Source organism: Bombus vosnesenskii, unplaced genomic scaffold, assembly GCF_011952255.1.
Source record: "Bombus vosnesenskii isolate JDL3184/JDL3185 unplaced genomic scaffold, Bvos_JDL3184-5_v1.1 scf7180000013319, whole genome shotgun sequence".
In the NCBI taxonomy this organism is placed as follows: Eukaryota; Metazoa; Arthropoda; class Insecta; order Hymenoptera; family Apidae; genus Bombus; species Bombus vosnesenskii.
Genome location: NW_022882964.1, coordinates 503,142 through 513,950, shown reverse-complemented (window position 1 = coordinate 513,950; position 10,809 = coordinate 503,142). Strand labels below are relative to the sequence as shown.

At 36.3% G+C, this 10,809-nt stretch overlaps 1 long non-coding RNA gene across 1 annotated transcript; it reads left to right on the top strand.

Annotated features, from left to right (window-relative positions):
• Positions 1–5,742: 5,742 nt before the first annotated feature.
• On the top strand, positions 5,743–6,431 carry LOC117235759. The gene is made up of 3 exons (XR_004493727.1): positions 5,743–5,821; positions 5,953–6,051; positions 6,122–6,431. It is a non-coding gene; the product is annotated as an uncharacterized LOC117235759 (long non-coding RNA).
• The last annotated feature ends 4,378 nt before the right edge of the window (positions 6,432–10,809 follow it).

Sequence of the window (10,809 nt, the reverse complement as noted above, 5' to 3'; positions counted from 1 at the left end):
ATACGTACCTTTACCTTTATTCCATGACAAAGGATGCTTTATATTTGCGTCATACGTGCGCTGTTTAAGACAATAGATTCTATTGTACAAAGTGGATAAGAGCATTTCAGCGATCTCGGAGCATTTCACCATTGGTAACAACAGTAACAATAGTAAGAATCGTTTTGAAACATTAAGCTTTGAGAATTTCAATCGTTCGAGTTCAAATGCGCCGTTAACTATTACTACTGTTATCGCTAAATGGGCACCTACTCTGTGATAGCAAAAGTAAAAATTGATACGAATATACAACAATGCTGCTAGAAATATCATGTCCGATGCGTACAACATACTCTAATAGGTGAAAAACGCGGAGAACAAAGATATATAAATATATAATAAAGTATATATACTATAACCATTTACGTAAAATTTAGCAGCGAACATTAAACAGACGCGTTCAAAGTCGCTTATCCAGGTAGCCAATTTTCATCCACCTTCTTATTATCACCTGTCTATTTGTATCACCGATTGACGATAACTATTATTTTAATCCGTATCTACTAATACAGTTTACAGATCAGGTGATAAGATCTTGGCTAAGATCAGAGACTAAAATTAGACTAAAGATATTTTCAACGATTTAAAGAATGTGTTTAAATATACACAACAATAACTGTCTAAACGTTCACTCGTTGTCGGTACAATATACGATCAGAATCAGGTTGTTTGCTTCCGTGGGTATACGACTAGAATGGTAAAAATGTTTCGGTGACTCGAAGCAAACGTATAATTGTAAAGGGCGATTAGTAGGCGTACACCTACCGCCTTGATTGCCACGGTGGTTACAATTATTATCGATGATTCGCGTTAGTAAACTTTTTACGCCGACTAAAATAAAATAAACTTCATGGAGTAAAAAATGTTCAACGATGCGAATGACAATTAGATAACATTGTGAGAAGCAAGTACGCAGATACGATATAATATTTCGCAAAACGCGTTAAAGTCTCCGATGCGTTTAACTCTTTGCGGTTTGAGGTTTTCGCACAGAGTTCGCTCACACTTGCGTCTTACGCTACACCATAATGCCGATTGCCGTCGGTTAAATAGCTACGCAAAACGGATCAAAACGTCGTTCGTTTTCCTACGTTGCTCTTCGACTAAAAGACGATACGCGAAGAGTTTGTATCGATAGCGTGTATAGTAGGTCACCAAACCAGAGCGACAGGTTTCCTAAGCGTCAAAGTTTCGGTCGAATAGCAGCGTTCCGGTGGAATGTACAAGTTTCGTCCAGCCGTGGCCGATGGGAGGCAATTGATTCTGCAGTTAGACAAATCTGCCTATATGGCTGTGCCAGACAGTCGCGTCAATGGACGAAACGAGAAGGTCGATGTTAAAAGAGAATCGAAGGAAGATCGAAACGCTCCATGAACGATTTGTAGAATCTGCGTCAAGCGGCAGAAAATGATTTTAGAGAACGGCCCAGTGTAAGCACGCGCGCTTACCACAGCACAGATAGAATATCGCGATAGAGTGGAAATACCGATCCGAAAGCTTCGTTCGAATCAGTCAAATTACTCGAACTCGAACAGTTTCGGTTCGAATAACTCGAACAATCTGATTTCAACGGAGTACTTGGAAATGGAAAATAGAAAGGAAGAAGTGGTTCGTAGTACGTACGTACGAACTATTAGGCGCAAAATTATTGGCACAGATATTAAATCAAAAAAGGAAAAAGCGTCGGTCGAAGGATTCGCAGAAATACTTTTAATACTTTTAATACTCTTTTATTGCGATATATGCTTTACGCTTTACGCTATAAACTAGCCGAATGATAAAGCAACGACGGTACACGATAAACGCCGAGCTTCTCGGACTTGGCAAAATTATCGACGTCTCGTAAAGAAGACAATTACAATCGAAAGACCTTGCTTCAAGTGCCTTGGTCCGAATAACAATTTTTAAAGGTTTCAATAATTCCTAATCATTTCTAACGTTTCTCTCATCTTTCATAGCCATTCTTCGTATCAAGCGTAACGTCGATAAATCTATCGCTATAACGACGAATTCCAACTTTTACCGATAATCTATAGAAAAAATACAACTACGTTTTCTAGACGCATTCCTGTGTAACGATACGCAAAATTATCATTTCTTACAACGTTATCCCATACCACTACCTCATTCTGTTTTACAATATTCCTTCCCATTGCTGATCATTTTCAAGACACAGTTTGCCCCAGTTACGTGGGTCACCTTGCACAACAATGGCCTTTTCAAGATTTTCCAGCGTGAATTGATCTCGTTTATTCGAAAATTCAAGGCTGAAGAAGATTATTCCAAATTGTAATTGGTACAATTTACCCTTTTCCTAATATCGTGCTGAAATTTCTTTTTATAGTTTTACGAGTGTATCCTGATTCAAAATTTTTATAATCTTCGATATCGTATCGCAATCGTTAATTTTTTCTTAAAACTCCACTAAACTCCTCTCTAATCGTTCGACCGAAGAGGATCGGATACACTTTTCAATTAAAGTTAAAGACATTTTCGTTTTTTAGTTTTATTTATTTCAGAAATAACAACACGTAGGTGCAAGAACAATAATTTAGTTCGCAACGTTAATCGAATTACGAATTAAACCAAGTAGCAATAAATACTTCTCTGATAAAAATTTTAATTGTTTCGTATAGAATAATACGTACCGCCCCTGTTATACCGTCTCTACCTAAGTTTCTCGTTTCGTTACGATCGACCGAAACGGATATTTGAAATCTAAAGAATTTTTTAACAAGCACCTAATTGCCAGGAACCTCGATCGTCGACACCAAGTTGCGCTAAACACATCTAATCTCAAAATATAATCCACCGATCTGCGACATCCGCAATTGTCGAGTTACCGTCAAATACATGCTTTTAAATTACCTTAAATTCAATTACTGTCGCAACTATTACGAGAATAAAGGAACTTAAACGAAAATCTCTGTAATAAAAATCAAATTTCTGGAAAACGTGTCGTAATTTGATAAAATCTAAAAAATTTGATAAGATCCCTGTCCGCCCGGATTGTCGTCGCTAATAAGTGCACGTAAAAGCGGTTGATGCGATCTTCCCAATTCATCGTTTGCGTCAAATTCGTCTATATTCGAGACGACGTGTCCTTAATATTTCTCTTATCTTATTTTTATATTTTGGCCCGAAAAATTCTTATTCGCTCGAGATACGATTCGTTCAACGTCCTGTATTTTTATTAAGCGAAGTATTTTTCTCGCTACGTTCTTCGGCTGTTTGCAGAAATTGATCGATAATCAGCTTACTTAATACGTACGATACCTAACTCAAAAGTTAACTTAACTTAAAATAAACTGCTTTGTTCTTGTAATTCGTTTCGACTAAAAAATGGCATATTTCTATTGGTTACATCACGGTGTTCGGCAAATAGCTAGAGTATTCGACCGTATTTATGCATCCATTCGCATATCTTGCCTTGTTCGTTGCAACGCGTACATATAGCAGTCACGCCTATCGTACGAGGTTATCTTCATCTGCAATGTTCGCTTCTATTCGAATGTGAACGATAAATCGTGAAAAGGTTTCTAGGAACGTGTCGATGGTCTCGGTAATGGAAAGCACGAGTGGCCTGCACGAGAACTTTACGACGATAAAAGTTCTTACTTGATGAATATATGTTCAGTGTGTGGGTGAACGAACCGATTAAATTTGTTCATATTAAAACAGATAAAATACTCGGTATATCGTGCATAAACGTAAAGTGTATAATCGTTATATAAGTGTATGTCATCGATCAAAAACCGCTTAGATAAATAGCTAATTATTTCGCCTACGACACAATAAAAATGTTTATTTTTAACTAGAAATAGTCGTAAGATTAAATATATTACGCGCAAAGTTGGTTAGTAGTCTATTCTTTCGAGTAAAGTATCTGTTTATAGATTTTTCGTCGATACTTGCAAATATCTCCAAATTCTTAAGTTTCCTTTGAAAGTAAGCCAGTACCTTACGCGTACACGTACCAAAACTATACCTGTGAGCGTGGGATAAACTTTTGTTGCTTGAAATAGCGTTTAACTCCGACAACCGCAAAAATTTTATCAAAGAATATTGATAAGTCACACGATGATAGGGTATATCGTTCGACAGATACTACATATTTAACAGAATCGAAAAGACCAAATAATTTTTTAAGCAAATAAACTAATTTAATCTATACTGTACGCGTTGAAGGATATTAACTTGTCGCAAAACGACTTCTCGTACGAAATTTCGTCGTTCTCGAATATATCGTTCGAGAAAAACATATTACAGCTCCTTGACTATAAACGATACAACCTTATTCAGAGAACTTTGATCTAGATTTCATAAAGGCACTTATGCTGGAAAGATCATATGCTCGAATAAAAATCTGTTTAAAAAGTTGATTTTGTTGACTCTATCAGAATCGATGTAGGTTTTCGAAGATACGAGCTGAAATACAAAACGCGTGGAATTTTCATTTATATGTAGATGCCACAGAATCAGAGATATGCTTGTTCAAAAGCGACATATAAAATACAAGAGGTCACTTTACTCCTGAAAAAATTAAAATCTTTTATTAATAGCAACAATCTGCGCTTTAAATTCACATATGGAAAATAGCGTAAAGTAAATACAATTATTATATAAGGAGCATTCAGCCATTCACAGTGCCATCTACGCCACCTTATTCTGTGCCATTTTATTTTTCGTAGAAAACGATTTCACGCGTAAAAATTATTTAACTGTTTTTTAGTTTAGTCCGAGGAAGACACGGCCGAGCAAAAGCCGTTCGATGTATTATAACGCTCAAAGTTTCTCGTGTTAAATATCGTCAACGCAATTATTAATATTTATTTCCTGTAAAAGGTAGTTTTTATTATGGTATTTTTCGTATTCGAACCGCAAAATAATTATTTTCTAAATCATTCGTCATAAAGGATTAATATTCAGTTCGTCTCTTCCTTGCTTTCCGATGTTATACCAAATGTGAACTATAACTGTATCTTCCTCGTCATGCTTAATGAATAACACGTCATAATTATTGGAATTTGTGCAACGCTCTCTCTCTCGTACGATTAATCTACATACGTAGTCAGATACTTGACATCCGAACAACCAGATAGACGTAACGTAAATTCATCGTAAACGCAGTAAAATTTGCATTATCGTATTTGAGATATGCAAACATTGTTCGATCAAACTATAAGCTGGTCGATATAATTATAAGTATACGTAACTTTTTGCTTATTAAAATCTTTAGCTAGATTTCATTGTATGGAAAGCGATGGATGCCCGGGAGGAAGAGAATGCCATTTGTCAGAGCATCGATAGAGAAACGCAAGGACGTTAGTAGTACTACCATTATAGTAAATAAAATAATTACTAACCCGATCCAGGTTAAAGCTAAGGCTGAGCTGCGGAATATTTCTGCATAACGCGGCATCACGTGACCGGGCACGAATTACCGGCATTCATCGCAGTAATCATAAATCGTAACGATGCCGTTGGCAAATGTTCAAGGATATTGGTCAATGAGCGATATCATTTGCTTTTGCTTTTTTCCCCCGATACATCTATCATCGGTTTTGGTTTACCCAAACTTTGCGAATGCTTCGTTCCAAGACATGTTAATATCGAACGTAATCTCTCTCTCTCTCTTTAGAAAATACACTAAACAATAGTGTTATTTTGCCATTATTATATAGAAGTAAAGAAAACGAACATATGGGTTTTCTATAATTTAAGCGACGAGCAAAAAGATCGCTGTCAGACGACTGAAGATAGCAACTAAACTCTCATATACGTACATATAAGCGATAAACGATTAATCGGAGTACTGAACTTTGTCATTAGCTTCTACAAAGCCCTTTTGCTACAAGCAGTGCGTATAATAATAAACGATACTCGGAGGATCTCCCACTCCTCTGCCACTAGGTGAAAATGAAGCATCAGATCCACAAGACTAATAATACGTGGACATATATCACGGAAGACTGGACAATTCCGTTAGCACGGAGGTTGGAGCTCAACGAGGTGCGTTCTTAACGACTTATCGAAGCATACGAGGGATAAGCTCGGCTCAATGATCACTATGTGTAATCAGGTATAACGTTACACGATGCTTACACGGCCCCAAGAGCCCGAGTCTACTATTTTGTGCGCTAGTAGAACTGTGAAAATGCCTTTTTACGAAGCAACCGAGCATATGCGCCATCGTAGCTCGACCATACGCTGTCACAGCCCTATGGACCGAGTGAGACGTTGCACGGGTGAAATGTTTCACCAACGAGACTCAAAGGATAGTTAACAGTTAACGGCCATGTGACCATACCGTCATCCTATCCCGCACCAATCGACCGCGATGTGTACCCTCGCACCCTTTATCCTCTTTTTCTCGCTTCGTCCTTCTCTCTCTCTCTCTCTCTCTCTCTCTTTCTGGTCGCTTACTTCTGATTCGTTTGTTTTATACCTTAGTAGGTGCCAATCCAAGATTCGTTCGCGTATCGCGAGCGAACAGATTTCTTGATAAACGTGAAACGTTGAAATCGGGACGAAATCTATATAGGTCGCGGACTGAAAGGATATCGTTACGGAGAAGATACGTTATCTTTCAATTTATTTACATACACTGTACATACTTGACGATCAGTTCATCGAGATACACGCATCGAGTACGTTCTGTGCATGCACGCACGTAGCTATATAGTCTCTTAAAAATATCGCGATTATTAGAAACTATAGAATTTCTACATGTTTCTATGTATTTTTCCAACGACTAATTAATCGTATAATTTCACGTTTCAAAAACTAATCGATCCTAGACTTGAAAACTATTTAACTCGAGCGCTACGTTTACTTCGACACGAGAGATTATTTGTTTGCCGTTGAATTTACGAGTCAACCCTGCAAACAGTTATTGAGTCAAGTAAAAAAAAAAATGACCTTTCAAAATAATTGAGACAGAGATCAACTATCGTTTCCAAGCGAAAGTAGATTTAGTATATGTTTCATACGTTCATCTTTTCTGAACCATTGTTCTAGAAAATTTTGACTACACAAGATCCACTTTCCATCGTAAGTAAAACATTCGAAGGCAGAACAAAGATATATAGTAAATATATCGAACAAGAGATAGGGAAAGAAAATACTGCTTAGAAAAGCACTTGATGAAAATCACGCGACTGTTACATTGTTTGAAAAATATGCAGTAGCGTTTAAAGCAGAATTTGTGCATAAGGTGTTGTTATTGATCGTGTCATCGGAATGTGTAATCGTAGAACCAGAAAAATTCGTTATTAAAGTCCAGGCTGTCTAGATAAAAATATGATATTGAAAACTAAGATGCAAACGTACACTTAAAATATCAGTTTATAATAATTAATCGGCTTATGTGCCTTCGTTGATATCGTATAATTGAGAGATTATATCGTATAAAAGATGAAAGAGTAAATAAGTTAAACATTTAAGAAGAAAGCAAATTTAGGCCCTATATACATAGCTCCGAATAAATATGACTTTGCTCATCGATGCTTTTTACGGAAATGTAATTAACGTACATGAAAAAACAGAAACAAAAGTTTTACGCGATATCGTGCTTACGATCGAATTAAAATAAAAATACCCATGCTATCACAAGTATTATTTAAAACAAATACGAATACTTCAACTTTGGTAAAATATTAAATACAAGTATCTCGATTCTTTTAATCGAATGTGTGTGTGTGTGTGTGTGTGCGCGCGCGCGCGCGCGCGTATATCGCTTAACGTAAAATAAACCCATGCAAAATCCATTTCACTTTCTCTACCTTTTTCTCTTTCAGACAAGCGACGAATAATATTAGAACGAAAGCCTTTCATCCGAGAGGCTATTTCTCTCGCTGTTTGTTATGAATTATCTTTGATAATATCAACGAAGGCATTGTCGCTTTCCGACCGCCCCCTTGATTCATTTTCCAATGAAAAATCACCGTCCTTGAATTTCAAGACTTGGAACATAATTTCTTTAAAATGCCAAATTTATATGCTCTCAGCGAATTTCATGATCACGGACAAAGAAAAATGACTAACGAAATTCCAATAGTTCTGTCGCAAACTACGTATTCAACGTTCACCGTATGTACAACGATGACAAAAACTATTCACATATACATCCTTATTTTCCAATGAAGCGCTTTTACCGTGATACTTGGTCGAAAGTGTTTTCAGTGTCTAGGAAAACAGGATTGCAAAAGGTTGCAATTACTATCAAATTGAGCTTTAATACCCAAGTTATACTACGAAGTGCGCTTTTATCAGTACAAAATAAGCATAACTTACGATATATTGCTATTTCACACCGCATCTGTTTCATCTGTCATACTAACATAACCTCTCTAGATAGAATGGAGGACACTATTCGTCGCGTCTTTGCTCTCGCTTACGTTTCTACGTTTTTCTTTAAACTTCTCACACGGACTCGCGCCAACTTGTTCAATTTCGTACGAATTTGGTAACCGGATATACGCGAGCTTCAGTCGGTTACTTTTTCTATATTTTTGCGCGTTTTTCACGCCCGTGATTTCCCTCAACCTCCTCTGTCTTGTTACTTTCAAAGTTCCTTTCTTCACCGTCGCTCACCCTGTAAAATGCGTATGCAATGTGTAGGTTCGCGCGAGTCCCTTTCCCCCCTGCTACGTTCTTTGCTTATTTATCCATCTCGAGCGTTTCTATTTCCTTAACCCTATGTAACTTTGATATTTATGATAGATCTAACGGTAAATTTAATACTAGTAAATATTTTATATGAAATTTGAGTAGCATCGAGAGATCGATAGACTGTAAAAAATTGTTTCGAGTTTACGAAGTTTACCATTATTCCGTAAAATTAGGATTTGAAAGAATCGAATATTCGTTGCTTTCTAAATAGAATTTTCGTCATATTATCATGACATGATATTAACGAGGACATATATGTGTACTGGTTTCTAATTACATTTTTTTGAAGGATGGAATTAGAACAGTTACGAACCAGGGCGACGATATTCGAATCGTTGAGAAATCATTTAAATGGAAAATAATTCAAAGCATATAAGAAATCGATAATGTTATTTAGGATCGTTTGACGTTCGAGCAACAAGTTCCTTAACCTACAAACCGGTTGGCAGCGCCGCTGAATACATCCACGCGGACGAGCGTCAACTAAAGTCGACGAATACGTTATCGCTACACAATTATAACGTACTGTTGCTCGTAACCGTCGTGCGACACTACGCGACGACCGAAAAGGTTTTAAAGAAGGAATCGATAAACGGTAAGCATAGAACGTAGAATGCTGAGAAGCAGTAATAGGAGTTAACGGAGATTATGTTATCGATTATCGTATATCAATTCCGTAAATAGAATAAAGCGGCATCTAACGCGTTAGAGACGCAAAAACTTTCAGTTCTATCCGATACACGAACGATAAATTTTTGTAGGCTGAACAACGCTACGCTTTTGCTTGCAAGGTGCATCGATTACAGAAAGATGATGCTCTAATGGTTACCTTAACGTGGATATTCTCGTCAGAACCATTTGTTAATTCATGCGAGGACACCTCATCGTAACTCTTATTCGCTCCGCTCAGTAAATTACTAAACGAATTATTTACGCCTCTGATGAAAGAGACTCGCGATGCTCTCGATTAGTGCCCAGTCGAGCTTAACTGCGCTCCCTTAGTAATCGTCGTCATGCAACCTTGTACAAGTGTCTTTAGCTTACACCCTATTTCTCGATCAGCCACGAATATACGTGCTTTCACACTGAAACATTTCCTCTGAAGCGAACCCTTCGAGTTAACGAGACTTTGCTTCTGCGCGTCGATTTTCCCTTGTTCCTTTGCCTCTTAAAATAACTTTCTCACCTTCCCCTACCTCTTCTCCTTTCCACTTGTGCCCAAACAGCTAATAATTATTTTCAATCTACTTCTGTTACTCCTACGTGTACCAATTTTAAAATTTAATGAAAAAGAGTTAATAAATGAGTTGATACATCTATTCGTTGATAATGTATCATTATCATATTCAAAAACATTATTCGCATCAAAACATCTGTTACAAAGCATAGAATATTAAAATTTGTCATTAAAGACGTAGCATTAAGTGTGAGAAGATCTTGAGATAGTAAAAGATTGCGGTTTATGTATTAAAATTGAAGTTTTGATGTCATTGATGCAGAGACTGAAATATTGGTTATGATCAAAATTGAAAGTCTTATAATTTTTTAATCGTGTAAGACATATTTTATCTTGTAGTTACTATCCAAACTCTAAGTTATTCATCGTTTGACTTCAATGGAAGCCAATTTATAAAGTATAAAATTAATTCATATACCATATGCAAAAGTACTTGTTCTTAGCTTTTAAAACAAATCTATAATAAAACACGAAACTTTATACAAGGTTCTTAAAAAAGTAGAGAGTCGACTAATTTAAGAAGATGAAACTTTATTAAATTTTGACTAGTAATGATCGAAATTCTAATAAACTTTGATAAGTATAAGATCAGAAACTCTAACGTAATAGTTTGAAATCTAAAAATTAAGTACCTATGATTTCTGAACTATGCCAGGCATCTGTAATCTTGTAATTCCATATGAAGACTTATTAAAGCCTACTTTTGTTTCAATAGAAGAATACAAATCAAATTTTCTAAAAGGTCTTCTTCTTAGTTGATGATATTTAAAATTGAAAAATATATAGAATATAATTAATCAATGTATGATATACTTCAAAGCTACTTACATTCTTGCCTTTCCAGCCCTTGTTGCATCTTC